Here is a 15,913-nt window from a genome sequence, read left to right as displayed (position 1 = left end):
TATTCAATTGGTACCAGGTGGATCGGCAAATCCACAAGTTTTGGAGTGTTTTTTAAGTCGTATTTTGCCCATTTCTTTTCGCCCCAAAAATAGGAGAGAAAAAAAAGTCATGGCAGCCTTCAGGATCTTCTTCAGCGGCATCTCCGATCTCAGGGGTATGAGTACGAGTACGAAAAAAAAAACACGGTTTACTGGTTTAAATGGGTTTTAGCAAGATGGAGCTTCCAGTATACAACAAAGTTCCACCATATGCACATGGTTCTTTATTGCATAAGCATCCTGTCCCTGTGATGTGTTATGTATAGCTATGGGGTTTCTTATATAGCGCATACATATTCCGCAGTGCTTTACAGAGTATGGTTGAGCATTCACATCAGTCCCTGCCCCAGTGGAGTTTACAATCTATATTCCCTACCACATGTACACGCACACACAGGCAGTCTAGGGTTAATTTGTTGGGTGCCAATTAGCCTACCAGTATATTTTTGGATTGTGGCAGGAAACCGGAGTACCCGGAGGAAACACACGCAAGCACGGGGAGAAAATACAAATTCTGCACAGTTAGAGCCATGGTGGGAATCGAACCCATGACCTCAGTGCTGTGAGGCAGTAATGCTAACCATTACACCATCCGTACTGCCCTACATGATTATGTGATTATTTGTTTACTATAAATTTTTTAAATTTTTACCAAAATCTATGTTTATGTGAAAAAGGAAGAAACATACTGTAGGGCCTACTTCTGGGTCGGCCAAAAGTACAAAACGGAATGCTTCTCGTAATTATTAGCAAACTGCATATTCACCACACGAAGCAATCTCAGACTGCACTGAACCATTCATATGCATCGTTGTGGAGGATGCAAGAGGGGAAGGTTCGCTCAGTGGATTGGTGGGCGGAACTTGAATGGCGACCATTTTGATGCATGGAACGGATCCATCTTGTGGGAGTTATAGGGCATGTACAATTTAGTGCTGATTTGCAGCACACGTATGGCAACAGGATGTCTTTTACAAACTGATCTTTGTGTCCAGTATTGGGTTGGTGCAAACACCGACACTGATGACAGTATTAAATAAGGCTGGATGTGCTTATTCAGAGTTACCGATATGGCACACTCAGGGTACGAAATGAAGACATCAATCATACGAGCAAAAACATATTCAAACAAGAAAGAAAAGTAAAAAATGAATATACAGTCTGGTCAGAGTAATGTGTGTTAATAACAAGTGATGGCATGATAGAGCAATCACATACTATAAATACATACATACATACATACATACATACATACATACATACATGCATTACAAATAAAACTCCATAAAAAGGTAAAGTCATCAGGAAAAAAAATAGCAATGTTAAAAATGTACAAATTTCAAAAGCTCAAGAAACTCAATCAATTAAACACACAAAGGGGAGGGCCCACAGCAGTGAGTGGTAACAATCACTTTTTAGATTTTAGAAACATTAATATATTGTCGGATTATTTATTTGTCATGGGTATAGCACTGGGACCGCAATCAGCACTAGTACAAATTGGAGGCAAAGTTAACAGAATAATACTAAGCAAGGAACAGAGAACAGGTGACACTCAGCAATGGTAGAAAATACATGGATGACGCTCTGTGTTGTGTAGTCAGGGTGGGAGGGATTGTGCCCTCTGTAGGTGATGTATATCTTACAGTAAATAGAGAATTCTGAGGGCTGAGACAAGAACTGCACAATGGTAATTAGATTGTAATTTAAGCAAAGCTTATTAGCTGTCAGGATCCGGGGACTTTTGTGTTCTTGGCTGTGACCATGGTGGTCCACTGAAGGGCGCTGGAGGCAGGGACTTGGGTCTTCTGGGATACATGCACAGGACTGCACGGTGAGCTGGGCACCAGTGCACAGCTGGGACAGGGTATTGACTAATACCAGGAGCAGAGGCGCGGGATCTGACCCCCCGGTGGGCCTCGCCACCGGGGGGGGGTCAAAGGGGCTTTGGTCTTTGCTGCACCCGGCGAGCAGGTCACGACCCTCTGTTCTGGTCCCCTGATCCTAACTGGGTGTGACTGAAAAGTCTTTACCAACTGGTAAGGAGTATAGCCGACGGGTGATAGACAGACTGGGTATCACTGGTATCACTGTTGGTCTGTTGGTCTGGAAACTGATACTGAGGGTGCGGCCTGGGAGCTGGTAGTAGAGTCAGTCTGGATACTAGAACTCTGGGGACTTGAGGTAGTGGCAGTTCCTATGACACTAGGCACTGTGAACACAGTAAGGTGGGGAGTTGACATGATTCTGATCAGAGTCTAACCCCACCAATGGTGTTCACCAGGGACCCCCACACGGGTGTATGGACTTCGCTGAACCGGTGGGCAGGTTGAGGCCCTCTGCAAGAGTACCTCACCCATGGGCGAGAGGAATGCATACTGAGAGATCAGTGATGGTTCAGGAACCGATGGTGTGCAGTATCGGACTGGGAACTGTTGGTGTGCAGTAACTGAGTGGGACTAGCTGGGAGCTGAGGTTCCGAGTCGGCCTGGAAGCTGATGGTTTATGTCAGCCTGGGAGCTAAGAGCCTGGATCAGCCTGGAAGCCAATGGTTTGTAAAAGCTTGAAAGCCGATGACTGTGTCGGCCTGGGAGCCGTGGATAGAGTCGGCCTGGGGGTCATGGACAGAGTTGGCCTGGGAGTTGATGACGGAGCGTTGCGCTTTACAAAAGGAGACAGTGATACAACAAACAGGGTATTTACAGACAGTCAAAAGGTAGGAGGGCCCTGCTCGCAAGCTTACAATCTATAGGGAAATAGGCATTGATACATAAGGATAGATAATGTATTCTTTATTGCATTCCACCAGAATGCAAGGTTCCGTGACTGGTTCTAGAATTTGATAAGCTTGCCTGAAGAGATGAGTTTTCAGGGAATGTTTATAGGTTTGGAGACTGGGGGAGAGTCTTACTGTGTTTGGGAGGGCATTCCACAGAGTCGTTGCAGCCCGAAGAAGAAAAAGAGTTGATCTGGGAGTTGATGATGGAGTCAGTCTGGGAACCGAGGACTATGTCGGCCTGTAAGCCAAGATGGTAACAGCCTGGGAGCCGTAGACGGCATCAGCCTGGGAGCAGTGGACTGTGTTGACTTGGGAATCGACACCTGTGTCAACTAGGCAGTCAATGATGGGATGGATGGCTTGGGAGCCGGTAGTGATCTCTGCTGGTGATAACTGGAAGGCACAGGCTACTTGTAGTGGAAGCTGTAGATGGTTATAGCTGGACGATAGACTGGCAGATGAAGGGTAAGCCAGGGAGCTGCTTGGCAGCAGAAGCAGATCACAGGTAGACTATACAAGTAACTCTGGAAAAAGGAACCTGGAGCCTAGAACTCTGACTTCTGGGGAGTCAGTCATGGATCAGACTAGTTGTTCAAAGCAAGGAGGAAGTACCAAAGGTCTGAACTATATCCTCCAAGGTAGCTTGGTGATTGGCTACTGATCGCAGCAGCAATTGGGTATTAACCAGGAAGTGCACAGCAGGGGGTATGGTTATTTCCGGGACCCTCTTGGCCATTCCGGGAGGGTAGGCAACCATGTATTGCATGCAGGATTACACAAATTGAGACTGCTCACAGTACAGGACAAGTTGAATCTGTAGGCAGGGATGTGCTGCTTTCAGACTGCATTCATGGATATGCAGAATAAGATAATTACAGAAAGATATGCAGCATGGAAGCAAACAAGTGTATACCTCCCACCGTGGCCCTTTCCAGGAGGGACCAAATGCTCTGTTCCTGGACTTCCCTCTTAATGTATGACTGCAGTCACCTGTGTGTAACTAGTTAATTAATGAGAAAGGTATTTCACCACAGGTGATGGCAATCATACATTAGATAGAAAGACCAGGAAAGTGTAATGTTGGAAGATATGCAAGTGTAATGAGAGACTAACCAGACCTAATGTAGGAAGCTAAAGTGAACACCAGTTGTTGGTGGTGCTGGGTATAGCACACTGGTGTGATGATGCGAGCTGATTGCAGCAGGGAAGCTTGGAGAAGGATTCTGCTGGTGAGTAGATAAGTGCTGATTACAGTAGTAGATAGCAAGGTTATAATAGTATTATTACATTTTATTTATAAGTGGTTAACAGCAGTGTAATAGGAACACAGAAAATGAATTATATAATGACATAGCTGCTGTGATAGTTGCTGGAAAATGTCTATGATCCTCAGTGCTAAAGCCCCATACACACTAGAGCATATAGTAAAAGAAAGGGCTTTCTGAAAGAAATGTTTTACTATATCTAATGTGTACATTCAATACCATTAATGAGGCGCACTCCCACGCATCGTTAACAACCATTGATGTCGCTGAACACGCAGGTCAATTTGGCTAGATAGCCAAATGACCCGCATGTTCAACGAGTCCCAGTGACATCACTGAACAATATTGCATACAGATACCGGTTAGTGTGTATATTCAATATTGGCCACCCGCAGTCAATATTATTAACTATATCGTGGTGGCCAGGGACGCCTAGTGTGTATGGGTCTTAACTCTTTAGGATAATATATGCTCCAACCTGCTCTTCTGCCAGGTAGCCTCTGTGGGATTTGTGACAAAATAAGGGGTATGTTTCTGTCTCTTTGTAACTGCTTGAACAGTTGATTCCATCTCTTCTCACTTGCTCTTGCCTCTGGGTGCCTCATAGAATATTTGGCATCATATACCTGTGGACCTTAACCAATTGCTCAGTGCTTGGATGGAGTGGCTGCATTATTATGAGTCCATACTTGGTCACTTTGCCGATACTGATCTCTCTGCTGTAAGCAGGTACCCCCCAACTCCCCTGCAGTGGAGGGTTCCCAGCTGTTAGCTTTACTCCGGATGTTGTGGCTCTGCTGCCGGTGACTCTGGCTGCAATAGAGACTTGTCTACCACTCTGTTCTACATTTAAAGGGCCAGGCACATTTGATGCCATTTTCAAACTCTCCAACCTTTATAAGGAAGTCTCTGAACTCTAACAGGTACCGGAGTACTAGGCTCCAACAAGCTCCAGCACTTGCTTCTGTTGCATTTTATTGTAGATGTTATTTTTGATTACCTGTTCCTAACCATTATTGGACTTGGATTAATTTAACCCCTGACACTTTTCCAACTGATTGTTGGTATCAACTTTGGCTTCTCAATAACTTGATTGAGATGTCCCATGTCTGGCTACCGCACTCGTGCTTGCCCAGGCTATTTTTTTCTGGTGACATCAGTCACAAAAATAAATATCTTCTGGTTTTCTTGAAAATAAATGAATACTCATCTAAAATTCTGCAATTTAATCCAACTAAAATGTATAATATGTAATAATCAAATTTATAATTGTACCATGGTGAATGAATGATCACATAAAGCATTTATTTATTTTTACAGCACATGTTCGTATTTTTTATTATTTTATATTTACAGTAGCTGTATTTGAATGTATTGTTCAATTTAAAAAAAAAAAGGTTTTTAAAACCAAATTATTTGATCAAAAATATAATATCATAGTATGAACGGTAAGCTAAATTCTGCAAAGAAGCATTGTGGGAAAACGGTGTAAGTATGCTGTACAGAATATCTATTTTACCATTTCTAGTCCAACCAAGTAATCAGAAGTGCTCAGAATCTTCAGATTAAAGGATTATGCCTGATGGAAGAATTGTAGTGTTCCTAGACAATGAGACTGATGTTTACAATTCTTTCACGTGATTATGAGATTTAACATCTAAGAATCTTTTTTCATGTAAATTGGAAAGCCAGTGTAATCAGCCTATCCCTGAAAAGCTATTATGCCTAGTGACAGAGGATGCTAAAACTCTTGAATCCATTGTTGTTTTGCTTGAAATGTGAAAACAAACTATATCAATAATATTTGGGAAAAAAAATCCAATATCTTTAGCAGGATAAAAGCCCTGGGCTTTCACTTTGTTGTACGAAAAAAAAAATATGCTTTTTTCAAAATAGATAACATTTATTTAAAAAGTAAAAATATGTAAAAAAAAATTGTATATTTAAAATACTTTTATAGTAAGGGACAGTTGTATCAAGCATCAAAAAGTGATAAAGTGGAGAGTAATAAACAACCAGCCAATCAGCTCTTAACTGTTTTAAGCTGGGTTTGAAAAAAATTACAGTTAGGAGCTGATTGGCTGGTTGTTTATCACTCTCCATTTTATCACTATTTGAAGCTTGATACATCTGTTCCTTAGTGAATTTAAGTGGTAAAAGTGCCCCAATTATACTTGGGTGAATCTGAATACTGTCAGGTTTATCAATGGACAACTCTATAGGGCAAAACATTATCAAACAATTGCATATACTGCTCCTGCCATTGTCAGGTTAAACCGTGTCACTACTGAACATCAGCCAGCATGACTCCTGCATCTGCAGAAGAAGAGGTAGCAGAAGGAGGTTTCTGGAGAAGGTGTAGGACAAGACGAAAAGTGGATGTGGGGTGGGCACAAGGGAAAGTAGGTGTTGGGGTATATTTAAGAAGTAGGTGGAGGGATAGACAAGAGGCGGACCCTAAACAGAGGGAAGCAGGCGGCAGAACAGAGGGGAACAAGTGAATATCAGTGGAGGGGGGGGGTTGACAGAGAAAACAACATGTAACTAGGAAGAACTGTGCCCCTGTGGAAATAGAGTGGCAGCATTCTGCCTCCTATATGGCAGTAGGCAAAATCCAGTTTTGCAAAGAAGCAACATCATTCCAGCATTGCCCCAACATCACTTGACTCAATTGACCAAAGTAATGGAAACAGAAAATCTCATGGCCTACTGTCCATGCTCAGTCCGTTAATGGCCCATATTCTATATGTGTGCCTAAGGTCTGTAGTCCATTCATCCCTTTTATTAGGGCAGCCTGATTGGGTGATATATAAAAACAAGTTAAAAAGGTATTTGCTAGTGTACTTTTGTATATATCTTTGTATGTTACTAGCAATCTTTAAGAGTGCATTCATCAAAGTACAAATAATGAATGTAGGGACCGCCATTGTGAACATGGATTGTATGGGATAAAATCTGGGTTGGAGTAGATGTAAACTGAATGAGATGATTGATGGGAATAGAGGTGTATGAATTTGGGGGTTTTGTAGTGCTATGTGTCAACATTTTGGCCAACAGTCTTCGTGAAAGATCTACAATAGATACAATGGGGGAAATTTACTAAAATGTGTATTCTACTTCACATGTGATGTTGCTATGGGCAACCAATCAGATCCTGTCTACTATCTTCTTTAGGGTGCTAAATAAATAAAAAATAGTTTCGGATTGGTTGCCTATAGCAACATCACATGTGAAGTAGAATACACATCTTAGTAAATTTCCCCCAAATACGTGCATCATCAGCACAGTGGTGATATTGAAATCCAAAGGAATGGTGAAATACAATGGTGAAAAATATTCAGTTTATATTTAGAGGCTGGTACCAATTGTACTGGAGCTGGAAACCACACTAGGCTGTGTTGTCACTTCAGTATTTCAGAAACAACCCTGTTCTACAGCAAATTCTACTGTGGTTCATCTGTGCCTGAGTTTTATATACATGAATTACCTCGGGTTGTAAAGAGTTGGTATCTGTTTCTCCTGACATGTATACTTTAGTCCATGTTTTATGTGTCCTTGGAAACTGTTCTACAGTGTAGCTACTGTAAATAAAGAGGAGTTGTGATCAAAAGTCTTTGTTTTTCCCCCTCCTATTTGAGCAAATATATCCAGACTGCCTTATTAATATGTATGTGTCCTATATATATTAAAGGAGAATGGGATATTTTTCTTTTCTTTCCTGATACGCACTAGCAAATATGAAAACATGCAGTAAAGTTGTATAATCAGTGCAAGATTTTACCTCGGGTCTGCAGTGCTGCCGCCAGTGACATCCGATTGGAAGCAACTAGAAAGGTGCTTAAAAAGGAGACCTTACTACAAGGAGCATGGACTTCAGAATATCCTGGGGAGCAACACCAACACTCTGATTTGATAGGGTGAATTTAACCTTTTGAGTGCCAAGTGATTTTGTCAAAATAGGTGTGAAAATTGCCAAGCAAACATTATTATTCATCATAATGACCGGTAATGTTTACCTAATATAAGAAATATAATCTTTTTGTTACACAACATTTTTTATTTAAATTAATATAACACATGTGAGTGACGTTGGCATTTTTAGCGGATATTTTGCACATCTGTCAGAGAGATGTTTGCGCTTAAAGGGTCAAGCCACCAGAATTTGAAGTGAAACATTGGTCGCAATATTACATTTCATTTGTCGTCTTGACATATGAATCTCTCTCTTCTGCTTTATTAGGCACTAAGCCATTTGCCCCTTAATTTCTCAACATGACTACAGAATGTCTTAGGGAGGGAACACACAGTTTGCAATACACAGTTTGTAAACACAGTTTGCAATAAAACAAATATAAATTAGACTTTATATGCACCATAATATATGCAAGAATTATTCACAATTAAAATCAAGATAAATGACAGATACATCACCAGTCAGGAATGTTACTGCATAACTGTGTTTTTAAATAAAGTTACAAAAAAAACCATCAAAATATTATTTAAGCCACTATAGTTTTGCCAATCAGCTCAATACTATAAAATTAGATGCTGTTACTAGATAACCGGAATCCGACTGGAGAAATGTTATATAAATATTATTATTATTACTGTGGGATTATGGTTTATTATATTACAGTACATCTGCCTGGAAATAAATTCTTGCCCAGTCACACAGTATTACAATATACATATTGTGCAGGTTCTCTGTAATCATTTTCCTTGTTGAGCTCATCGGTTTATTTGTTTGTATAACACTGTACTCTAATTTTCATTATCCGTGTCTGCTTATAAGCACTTGTGCTTATTTTTTTATTGTAACGTTTCCCTGGAGCTTAGTGTCATGTTGTTTTCAAAATGTGATGACATTAGTTTATATCCAAGCAAGCTGGCCTCACCATCCACTAGGAAATGATCATGGATCGCTTTTTTAACCTATGGCATGTTTAATATGTGGCATTCCCTGTTTTCTACACAGATACAGAATGACACGTTGTTTTCTTCCTAGTTGTAGCCTGTGATTGGATGATTTATATAAAGTAAGCTTATTCTCTCCCCAGCTACCAAGTCAGAATTACAGACTCAGATACAACTGGTGAGGTCAATCTAGGTTATCGTCAAAGTGATAATACTTTAATGGAGAAAGGGTTTAATAGTTTAATGCAGTCTCAGTTTTGTATACAAAAAATATATATAATTCTGATATAAATATTGTAGTAATATCTGAGAAGTTAGAGGGCAAAATCTGCTCTTGCAGTCAATCTTCTTCACATCAATGAATCATGCTACTGTACAGGAAAGACTCCTGATCACTGTTTCATTTCCGAATATGGTTAAATAATGTTTTACCCTAACCAATCAAATGTGACATTTTTGGGGCAACAGATATCGCATTCGTATAGTACCAAACTTGAGCATATGTAAGTTAAAACTTTTTTTTATAATTCTTCACATACTGTAGCCAGTGCGTAAACAATTAACAAATAATAGTTTCTCTACAAAAGGAATTGTTATATACCCCAAATTCAGGTATTAGACAATTTGTCTTTGAATTATAATAATACAATTATTCATGCTAAATACAAATCTAATTATGTGCATGAATGCCAAATAATAACTGTGGGTTACAAAAACAGTATGGGCTAAAAAAAACGTCATAATGTTACAAACACGCTGTGCGATATGAACAACAGATATGGACTATATAGTCCATATTGGTAAAAAACATAGGGCGAGATTTAATAGGATGCGGAAAAAAATGCACTTTCCGAAATCGCACCATATCCCACTTTTTAAATCGCATTTTTGCAGCAAAAAAAGTATGATGTGGTGCGATATTGTGCGATTTTTATTCATGAAAGTTTGAGAAAATGTGCGATTTTTGGGGGGGGGGGGGGGGATTGAGTAATTTTTTATTAACTTTTCATAGAACAAAGAAAACATAATAAACAACTTTAACAAACTTATTAAAATAAATATATAAAAATAAATAAATAAAAATGTGTATACACACACACACACACACACACACACACACACACACATATATATATATATATATATATGAATATATAAGAATATCACATGATAAACAATTATATCATTGCATTAACAATATCTAATTTATGAGGACAATATTAATTTTTCCTTGTAATTATTTAAGCAAAAAGTAATATTCATATATAAACTTAGAATGTGCGATTTGTGTTAAAAAAAAAAAAATGGCGTGAGGTCCCCCTCCTGAGCATAACCAGCCCCGGGCTTATTGACCCGGACCTGGTTCCAAATATACGGGGGACAAAAAGCGTAGGGGTCCCACGTATTTCTGATACCAGCCCCGGACTCTTGGACCGGTCCTGGTTCCAAAAATGCGGGGGACAAAATCTGGGGGTCCCATGGCATAGCTCAGCCCTGATTGGCTGAAAGTATCTCCATGAAGATGCATTGAGCCAACCACGCTAATAACCTCTATAGCGCTGGAACAGCGCTATAGAAGCTCTTAGCAGCGACAGAGGAAGCTGGCTCACCCCGCTGTCAGTGTGGGGTGAGCTGGCTGTGGAGGAGGGATTCAGCACTGGACCCTGGTTCTGTAAGAATGTTCATGTAAAAGTGAGGTGTGTGTGTAATAAAGTTGTACTTTTCTCTTTGTGTGCTTTATTTTAACATTCTTTTTACAGGTGGACTACAAGTCCCAGCACTTGTAGTTCACCTGTATGAAGCATTGTTGCAATGTTGCCGGTGACAGCCCCGGGCTTTAGCCCTGGACGGGTGAACGCTGGGGGGGACACTTTTATTGGGGGGTCCCCACTCCCCCAGGTACCCTGTCCAAGGTGCCCATGGTATGGCTGGGGGACCTTATGTAAAAAGTGTCCCGCCGGCTGTTGGAGCCCATTGCTGGTTTCAAAATACGGGAGACCCCCAGTTTTTTTTGTCTCCCGTATTTTTGAAACCAGGACAGGTCCAAGAGTCCGGGCTGGTTTCAGAAATACGGGGGACCCATACGCTTTTTGTCCCCCGTATTTTTGGAATCAGGTCCAGCTCAATGAGCCTGGGGGGTTGGTTATGCTCAGGAAGGGGGACCCCTCACCATTTTTTATATTTTATTTTTGGTACTTATGTATTATCTGGGCTCCCATGTTAAATGCACCCCATTTTTTCATACCCCTACTATCCAACTATGCATGGAGTTGATTTTATATAGTGTGGCGAGTGCAGCGAGCCACCGTGCCCGAAGCGTGGCGAGCGGACGCGGTGTCATAAGAAAAACGGGAGCCCAGATATTACATAAGTACCTTATTTTTACTTTTACACATATTTTAACACAGAGCCATACACAGATCTCAATGATCTATGCATGGTTCTGTCAAATTTGCCAGTCAGAACCTGGTCTATTTTTTTGGCAATTTCTATATTTTAAATGGGAAAACATCTGGATGTGAATTAAGAATGTTCTGAATGTGCGAATTAGCAGCAAAAAGTATTTTGCCGCAATTTGCATACCATTAAGTGACCGATTTAGGAAAAAAGTGCGAATTTGGAAATTTTTGCCAATAAAATCGCTCCCCCCCCCCCAAAAAAAATGCATCCTATTAAATGTCACCCATAGTACATACATATCACACTGTGTGTATACAGCTTGTGATGCTGATACCCGCAACTGTGAAGGCAGCACAATTTTGTCTAGATCAGGGGTTGGGTACCCCAGGCTCCCGGGCTGGATACGGTCCCCATAGCCAGTCTGAGCTGCCCTCCCACCCGCCTAGCAGCTTTGCTGGGAGTCAAGTACAGGGGAATTCTCACGAGATTCCTCTTAATCAACAGCAGCCGGAGACTGCAGCAGGACAATTTGTAAGAGACATTTTTACATATAGCCCCCGAAGGATTTTTTCCCCATATAAATGGCTGTTGGCACAAAAAAGGTTCCCCACCCCAGGTCTAGATAGTGTACAATCTATAGTACAGTATAGCCAAAATCGCACTGTGTATAAGCACCTTAAGACAATTCAGTGCTAGGTTCCCAATGACAAGAATACACAGCCACACCTTGGAGTATCCTAGATGGGTGAGTTTACTTTACACCATTTAAGTTATTAAAGAAAATATATAATTTTTTAAGGTTTAACAAAAACTATTTAATTATTGTGAAAAATAAGGATACATTAGTGGCGGAACTGTCTTAAACAAAGGCGTTGTTTACCACCGGGATCCTGCCCTGAAGGGGGCGTCTCCTCCGTTGTATCTGGCTGTAACAACAGGGCCCAAGATATTGTGCATCCACTTCACTGAAAACCTGGATTTAACCCTTTCCAGACTAACCTTTTCTGCCATTTTAGAATCAACAAAGTTTGTGGCCATTTGCCAACACTACCAGGAATATTGTGGGTGCCAGCAGACTGCAGTAGACATCAGTAAGCTCTTTGCATTAGAACATAAAACCACGTTATTAATTCGGAGATCTCTGCCAGCTGGACATCACCATGTCTCAGTAAAGTACTGGTAATATTACATTTCCACATCAATTCTACTCATAAGGAGCTTTATCCTAAGGTTCTAGAGGTTAAAATGTCTCTTTAACCAGAACATTCTATATGTGTATATGCAATATTTTTGTATTAATGAGCATTTAGTTTTATAATAAATATTATAGTGAAGATAATCCAATCTTTTAACGCTGCTCGTCCACTTCGTTGTACCGGCTGTAACAACCCAGCCAGGTAACGGTGCACAGCAGAGAGAGATCGGCAATGAGGACCATTCTACCACTCCCCCCATAAAAGACATGCATCCACAATGACTACCAATCCAACCACCCCCTCTCCCCTCGCAGGTCCCAGTCAGGAAAGGAACAGATATGGATCATAGGGTTAACAAGAGGAAGGTTGAATATTCCCATTGACCCCCCAATGTATTCGTACCTGATCCCATCATTTTTATTCTCTTTATCTCCGTTTCATACATTATAGATGTATTACATTAAAGATGCAAAGAATGATTTAATTCATGAAGCAAAAGTTCATAACAAATGTTGGACTGGGATGCAACTGATGGCAATATAGAGGCATGGAGACATCATGTCACGTTTCGTGAAGCACCAGCTAGAGTGTAGCGGAGGCTGGGTGCTTTAATATAAGGTTGTTGCATTAACGACAGAATGGAGTAAAGCAAAGAGATAAAATATAACCTTATTTAATGAAGATACTGTGGTACAGGTTGTAATAATGGCACAAGAATAATACTGTAGTTTCTGGAAAGATAAAAGTCAATGATATGCAATACTTTATAGAAGAAGTTGAAGATGCTTGGTAGTTGAAAGAAGTATTGAAGAATGGTTGAAGAATTGGATGATTGGATGGAGACTTGGATGATTGAATGAAGATTGGTTGATGGTAATAATTGGACGATTGGATGAAGATTGGATGATTGGAAGAATAATTGGATGGTTGGATGAAGATTGGATGATTGGAAGAATACTTGGATGATTGGAAGAATAATTGGATGATTGGGTAAAAAATTGAAGAATTGGATGAAGGAATAATGATGAAGTCCTAGTGACCTTGTTGAATTGGATTGTAGCTGCAGAACCAGCAGTAACCGTGGAGAATAACCGTCAGGAGTGAGGAGAAAGATAATACCTCTTTGGGGGGGCTAACCTTGTCCAGTCCGTTTAGGCGGCAGCAGGTTCCGTGGTACACAGGATTAGCAGTGAGACAATCAGCAGAATTAGAGGATGACTTCACCAGAGGCGCAGGAACTGTAGGGAATGCTACAGACAGCCAGGAGTGGACAATGATGCATAGGGATGGACATCACTGTACTGACTGCCAGTCTTGCCCGGCAAGTCAGTACTTGAAGGGTGAGCTGTGCGGCAATTGGACGGCTGTTTGACAGCACTAGGTGGAGCCGAGCAGTATAGGCTGATGGATCCTAAAACATGGCAGCCAGCGGAGGCGACAGAAACCAGCCGGCGGGGATTGTGCGCACATGCGCTGCTGCCGGCGATTCCAGCCAGACACCAAACCAACACAGACCCGTCATGGCGGCCCACATCTCACGCCACCCAGACCCTGCATGGCACCGGAGTACATGCCACCACTGTCACCCGGTGGTGACAGTGCAGGAGTATGCACACCACCAGTACAAGTAACAGGAGCGGAGGTGAGCGCTGTTACAGGAGACACGCTGACACAAGTTCTAGGGCCAGGCACAGCACAGGGGAATTGGGTAGCAGCCATGGTGGTCATGACACATCAATAGATATAGTCACCGCATCACCTAGCAGCTGGGCACACCGGCGTCTGACAACACCGCGTCCCCCATTGCCTAGTGACCGGGTGCACCACCATCTGACATCACTGCTTCCAGCGCCTAGACATCAAGAGAGGCTATGCCAATGTCCACACATGCGCACCAGCTCCAGAAACTGACTTATAATATGCTCAATGGTAAAATAGCTGACTCACAATAAGCTCACTAGCGGAGTAACTCCACCCATCGGGTGACGTGGCTACAGGAATATGTTGTCCCGGCAACCCGCAACAACCAATGTCCAGCGCACACCTGCACTGTCAATAGAGCCGGGTACCATCGGGATCTAAATCCAACAACCTGTTAAACCGCCACATACAGTATGGGGGATATAGTCACTCCACACTTTGGTCGAATGCCATAGTAACACAAAGTGCCCTGGTACCATATATATATATATATATATATATATATAATATATTTTTTTTAATTCAGTTCACGCAATTTCATAACACACAATCCCCTGCCCCCTATCGCACAATCTCATATCCCCTACTTTCGTGCCCCCTCTTGCAACGCCTGCTTCCTTCTGAGTCCCCGCCCCTAACGGCGCAAAATTGGGATGGGTGGGTGGGATCTGCTGCCTAGCTGTGTCTCCTGATGGAATGCGGCCTCCCCCGCCGGCTCTGCCATTTAACCCCCTCCCAGCCGGGCTCCCCCCCGCTCCCCCTGACTGGCTGGTCGGAGTGCCAGGTGTGAAAAGGGGGTCAGGCATATCTGCCTGCCCCCATAACTTCCCGCCGTTCGGACCTCTGCCCCGCCCCCCTATGCCGCTCCAGGCGCCATCTTGGCTGCCTGCGCTCCCTAACTACCACACGTGCCTCCATGCGCAGCTTGGAAAATATCCCACCTGCCCATTTATGCTGCTCAGATAGACAGAAAGTTCTTGTTATGCCCGTGCCAGTGCCCTTAATAATGAGTGCCATCTTGGCCGATCTATATACAGTATATAATATATTGGGTCCTATATACACACACACATACAATATATCTATTATATATAGATATATATATATACATATAATATCTATATATAAAACATAGCAGCATACTGTGTCATTGCATCAGGATCAGGATGAAGCTAATAGCTAGAGACAGGATTATATGCATTTGCATATTTGCATATGCATTTGCATATTTTGCCCATTCTCACTGGTTATTGCATATTTTACCTAAAATCTAATGATGGTGCATATTTTAGGCCCTGCCCCCTTTCCACCCGCCAGTCACAGCACTGCTTTGCCCTGCTGCTGCTGGCCAGGTAGTGGTAGAGTGTGCAGGCTGGGGCAGTATGTGCGCAGTGTGGGGAACCTTGGATGTACGCTATGTCTGACACTGCTCTAGGCTGCCAATTCATGTTGATAAAAGTCAGTTGGGGCAGATGCCATTACAAAGCTCCTGAACCTTTGCCTGCCCCTGGCCTGGGACTTTACACCAAGAGACAAACTTCTGCAGCAGAGGAGGCGGGCAGAAGGGTTGTGACATCACGCGTCACGGAGGAAATGCCGTGTCACAGTGAGTATGCGGC

Source organism: Crinia signifera, chromosome 4 (genome assembly GCF_055691185.1).
Source record: "Crinia signifera chromosome 4, ASM5569118v1, whole genome shotgun sequence".
NCBI classification, from domain to species: Eukaryota; Metazoa; Chordata; class Amphibia; order Anura; family Myobatrachidae; genus Crinia; species Crinia signifera.
The sequence above is the reverse complement of the archived record's forward strand: the minus strand, read 5'-3'. Positions refer to the sequence as shown.